Here is a 6,164-nt window from a genome sequence, read left to right as displayed (position 1 = left end):
GCCGCTGAATCAATAACGTTTGTAATAAACCAAACCGTTTGTAAATCGGTTGAAAATTGAGCAAGCTACGGTTATTTCAATAGTACATGCACCATAGACATTCATGTTATGAGTGGGCGTGCTGCCTGTGACAAGATGGCCGCCGGTGAACTACGCTGGAGACTCCGCCTTGCACCATCTAGTTATATAATCTATGGTGCAGACGGCGGGCCTATACTGGCCGAAAAGGACACGCCGATTTTACGAAATTCTAAATTACGCGGTGCTGTAATACACAGACGTAAAAACACACCCCATGCGTCTTTGCAGCTTGTGTCATGGCAACACGTCCCTTTTGAGAGTGTAGGAACTGTAGATATTGATGGATCTATCCTCCTGCAAATTTCAAGTTTGCTTAACTAATGCATTATGTACTAAATACTAATGTATCCGTGTGTTTGTAAGGGGAGCATGTCTATGTTCCCCGGGTCCTATGTCCCCCGGTAGCGATAGATATAGTCAGACCACCAGCCCTGATTCCAAACTCTAACCGTAACCAACTTCGAAAGAGTAGCCAAGCTTAACCAGTTGGAAACAAGGCGGACATTAATAATTAATAAAATTATAAAAATGTATACAATTTTCAATCAATCAATCAATCAATCAAATCAATCAATCAATCAATCAATCAATCAATCAATCAATCAATCAATCAATCAATCAATCAATCGGGGAACATGGGACCCGGGGAACATAGGGATGACCCCTTTGTAAGCTACAGGGCAGCACAGTACAGCTGCAGTCAGGTTAGCTTCCGCAGGGCAGTACAGTACAGCGGCAGTCAGGTTAGCTTCCGCAGGGCAGTACAGTACAGCTGCAGTCAGGTTAGCTTCCGCAGGGCAGTACAGTACAGCGGCAGTCAGGTTAGCTTCCGCAGGGCAGTACAGTACAGCTGCAGTCAGGTTAGCTTCCGCAGGGCAGTACAGTACAGCTGCAGTCAGGTTAGCTTCTGCAGGGCAGTACAGTACAGCTGCAGTCAGGTTAACTTCTGCAGGGCAGTACAGTACAGCTGCAGTCAGGTTAGCTTCCGCAGGGCAGTACAGTACAGCTGCAGTCAGGTTAACTTCTGCAGGGCAGTACAGTACAGATGCAGTCAGGTTAGCTTCTGCAGGGCAGTACAGTACAGCTGAGGTCAGGTTAGCTTCCGCAGGGCAGTACAGTACAGCTGCAGTCAGGTTAACTTCCGCAGGGCAGTACAGTACAGCTGCAGTCAGGTTAGCTTCCGCAGGGCAGTACAGTACAGATGCAGTCAGGTTAGCTTCCGCAGGGCAGTACAGTACAGCTGCAGTCAGGTTAGCTTCCGCAGGGCAGTACAGTACAGCTGCAGTCAGGTTAGCTTCCGCAGGGCAGTACAGTACAGCTGCAGTCAGGTTAGCTTTCGCAGGGCAGTACAGTACAGCTGCAGTCAGGTTAGCTTCCGCAGGGCAGTACAGTACAGCTGCAGTCAGGTTAGCTTCCGCAGGGCAGTACAGTACAGCTGCAGTCAGGTTAGCTTCCGCAGGGCCGCATAGTACAGCTGCAGTCATCTATCTACCTATCTTATAAATGGCCTTTTCCAGTGGTTTGCATTGTTTTCTAGCAATGTGGGGGGGGTTGTACCAACACTGACTAGATGTGAAAGCTCTGCCCAGTCCCGTTTCTTCAGCATAAAGCAATATGGGACCTTTAATGGTGGACACCTCACTTCACTGTAGCCTAATGCCACTCAAGGAGACAGCTAAGTGAGAAACCTGTCCAAGAGGTAGAATGGTGATATAGTACATGTATGTATATGAGGTCAGTGTGTAGTATACAGTGTGTGTATGAGGTCAGTATGTAGCATACAGTATGTATGAGGTTAGTATACAGTTCTATGTCTGACTGTACTGTACACAGACCCCTGGATGTGTGATGTGTGAGTCTCACCACAGACCCTGCCCTCCTCCCCTCACCACCTCCCTGTCCTCCTCCCCTCACCACCTCCCTGTCCTCCTCCACCCTCCACCTCCCTGTCCTCCCCTCACCTCCACCTCCCTGCCCTCCTCCCCTCACCACCTCCCTGTCCTCCTCCGACCCTCCAGGCTCCCTGTCCTCCCCTCAGCCACCTCCCTGACCCTGTCCTCCTCCACCCTCCACCTCCCTGCCCTCCCCCTCACCTCACCTCCACAGACCCCTGCCCTCCTCCTCCCCTCACCACCTCCCTGTCCCTCCTCCACCCTCCCACCTCCCTGCCCTCCTCCCCCTCACCAAGCCTCCCTGTCCTCCTCCCCTCGACCAGCCTCCCTGTCCTCCTCCAGCCCTCCACCTCCCTGTCCTCCCCTCACCACCTCCCTGTCCTCCTCCCCTCACCACCTCCCTGTCCTCCTCCACCCTCACCTCCCCTGCCCCTCCCTCCCCCTCACCACCTCCGCTGTCCTCGCCTCACCTCCACCTCCCCTGTCCTCCCCTCACCTCCACCTCCCTGCCCTCCCCTCACCTCCACCTCCCTGCCCTCCTCCCCTCACCACCTCCCTGTCCTCGCCTCACCTCCAGCCTCCCTGTCCTCCCCTCACCTCCACCTCCTGCCCTCCCCTCACCTCCACCTCCCTGCCCTCCTCCCCTCACCAACCTCCCTGGTCCTCCTCCACCCTTCCACCTCCCTGCCCTCCTCCCCCTCACCACCTCCCTGCCCTCCTCCCCTCACCACCTCCCTGTCCTCCTCCACCCTCCACCTCCCTGTCCTCCCCTCACCTCCACCTCCCTGTCCTCCCCTCCCCTCACCACCTCCCGTCCTCCTCCACCCTCCACCTCCCCTGTCCTCCCCTCACCTCCACCTCCCTGTCCTCCACCGCCTCCACCTCCCTGTCCCCTCCTCCCCTCACCACCTCCCTGTCCTCCCTCACCACCACAGTCCCTGCCCTCCTCTCCCCTCCACCTCCCTGTCCTCCCCTCACCACCTCCCTGTCCCCCCCTCACCTCCACCTCCCTGCCCTCCTCCCCTCACCACCTCCCTGTCCCCCCTTCACCTCCACCTCCTGCCCTCCACCCTCCCTGTCCCCCCCCTCACCTCCACGTCCCGGCGTTGCAGCGTGCCCCCGGGTCCGTTGAAGAGCAGCAGCCGGTCGCTCCAGACACGGTCCAGGGAAGTCCAGCAGGATCTTCTGGTTCTCCTCGGCCCCGATGAAGCGGTTCCCACTTGTCCGTCTTCACGCGCAGCACGCAGAAGGCCTGCTCCGCAGGAAGTCCACCCGCTCGTCCGACAGGCGCCGTTGCCCGCTTTCAGAGAGGGGTCCTGGGGGACGCGCACCCCTCCGCTGGGGGTGCGGGCGGTGGGGGTCCTGGTGGTGGTGGTGGTGGTGGAGTCAGCCATGACGAGGTGCCTGGGGGGGGTGGGGGGGTGGACGGATGAGGGAGAGAGAGAGAGAGAGAGAGAGAGAGAGAGAGAGAGAAAGGGACATAGAGAAGGAAAGGGAGAGAGACAGAGAGGGATAGATAGAGCGAGACAGAGAGAGACAGAAAGAGAGAGAGACAGAGAGATGGAGAGAGATACACAGAGAGAGACAGAGAGAGAGAGTGAGAGGGAGAGAGAGAGACAGAGAGAGAGATTGAGAGGGAGAGGGAGAGAGAGAGACAGAGAGGAGAGCAAGAGGGAGAGAGAGAGTTTTGATATTCTTTATTTAAAACATCTCAACTCAAATAAAAGCCAGCAGAGACAAAAAAAAACTCACGGCATCTTCATAAAACCAACACACACACCACACACACACACGCTCGCTCAACCTGCACACACACACACACACACACACACACACACACACACACACACACACACACACACACACACACACACACACACACACACACACACACACACAACACACACACACACACACACACACGCACGCACGCACACACACACACACACACACACACACACACACACACACACACACACACACACACACACACACACACACACACACACACACACGCACACACACACACAGTCAAATGCATACGCTCAGCCCCCTCCTCCCCCACAGTACACAGTACAGATCCCCATTCCCCAGGCATACTTCAACGCACCAACATCATGTCTCATTGAAAAATACATAAACTCCAACCTACAGTAAGGCGTGCAGAGATCATTGCCCTCAACGTAGCCACTGATTCCGTAGGATCAACGGCCCAGATCATATTCCCTGCGGGTTAGCAGCCAAATGGCTAACTTAGCCTCACCATATATAAAATTCAGTAATACACGTACAGCCTTATTGCACACTGAATACATTATGCCCAAGGATGAAACTCCCCCCACACAGAAAAAATATCCCCCCAGTTTCACACACAACCCCTTGAGGAAAACACAACACATTGTTGACTCCTTTGGCATCATAGGAAAGCATGGGTAACGGTTTCAGACACACAGCTGCTCTCGCGTTCCCCCCCGAGGCTATCCTCTGCGGCTTTTTACATCCTCTCCATCCCTGACAAAGATGGTCAAGTCATCCGCGGTAGGCAGACAGACATATTGGCCTATCAATCCCCAACTCAGGTGCACACACACACACACACCCTTCAACCTCTTCCTTAACAAACACAGAAAGGGCTCCATGGCCAAAGTGTAAAGCTGACCTGACAGTGGGCAGCCCTGGCGGACCCCCCCCCCCCCCCCCCCCCCCCCCCCCCCCCCCCCCCCCCCCCCCCCCCCCCACCTGGACTGGCCTGCTCAGCCCCCCCCCCCACCCCCATGTCTTTTATAAGACATGAGGCCCCATTATAATAAATTTTTTACAATTGACATAAAACTCTTCCCAAACCCAAACCCGGCAAGAACATTATATAAATAAATACCAGTGCTCCACCCTGTCCAAAAGCCTTCTCTTGATCAAGAGAGATGACCCCAAAATGTGTGTTGTGTAACCTTGACGGGTCCATCATGTCCCTCATTAAAAACAAAATGTCTGCCACTGAACGCCCAGGCACCCCATATGACTGGTCCTGGTGCACCCGGACTCAATGAGAGGGAGAGGGGAGAGAGAGAGAGGAGAGAGGAGAGAGAGAGAGAGAGAGAGAGAGAGAGAGAGAGAGAGAGAGAGAGAGATGGACGAGAGAGAGAGGGAGAGAGATAGAGAGAGAGAGAGAGAGAGAGAGAAGAGAGAAGAGAGAGAGAGAGGGAGAGAGAGACACACAGATAAAACACTGGCTACATAACAGGACAGAAGTAGGCTGTAAGGAGTAATGTAATTGAGGGTGATAAACAGAATAGCCCACCTCTTTCACTGAGCATAATACCGTATAGCCATCCATCAACCAAATGACCATTAACTTATATATTGGGACGATGACGTTGCAGTAATACTCACCTCCCGATGATGACAGCATACGCACTTTCTCAAACCACCACTATACACTTCTGGCCGTAGACGTGAAGAGAGTGCTGAAAAGCATCAATTGTGCACTCACAAATAATGCACTCCCCAGTAAAACGTAGTTTTAACGTTAGATTTATCTATCTCTCTATCCTCTCTCCTCTCTCTCCTATGTCTGTGTTCTCTCTCTATCCCTCTCTCCTCTCTCTCCTATGTCTGTGTTCTCTCTCTATCCCTCTCTCCTCTCTCTCCTGGTCTGTGTTCTCTCTCTATCCCTCTCTCCTCTCTCTCTCCTATGTCTGCTGTGTTCTCTCTCTCTCTCTCTCTCACTCTCTCTTGATTGCGCTCTCTCTCTCTTTTTCTCTCTCTCTCTCCTCTCTCCTCTCTCCTCTGCGTTCTCTCTCTCTCTCTCTTCTCTCTCCTCTGCGTTATCTCTCTCTCTCTCTCTCTCTCTCCTCTCCCCTCTCTCCTCTCCTCTCTCTCTCCCTCTCTCTCCCTTGTCACAGTCTCTGGAGCGTAACAGTAGAAGCATTTTGTATAAAAGTATTCTGTACTTCTGTATGACAACTATTAAAGAAACTTGAAAACTTGAGAAAACTCTCTCTCTCTCTCTCTCCTCTCCCCTCTCTCTCCCCTCTCTCTCTCTCTCTCTCTCTCTCTCTCCCCTCTCCCTCTCCCTCTCCCTCTCCCTCCCTCTCCTCTCCCTCTCCCTCTCCCTCTCCCTCTCCCTCTCCCTCTCCCTCTCCCCCCTCCCTCTCCCTCTCCCTCTCCCCCTCCCTCTCCCCCTCCCTCTCC

This window comes from Notolepis coatsorum (assembly GCF_963971535.1).
Source record: "Notolepis coatsorum genome assembly, chromosome: 4".
Taxonomy (NCBI): Eukaryota; Metazoa; Chordata; class Actinopteri; order Aulopiformes; family Paralepididae; genus Notolepis; species Notolepis coatsorum.
The sequence above is the reverse complement of the archived record's forward strand: the minus strand, read 5'-3'. Positions refer to the sequence as shown.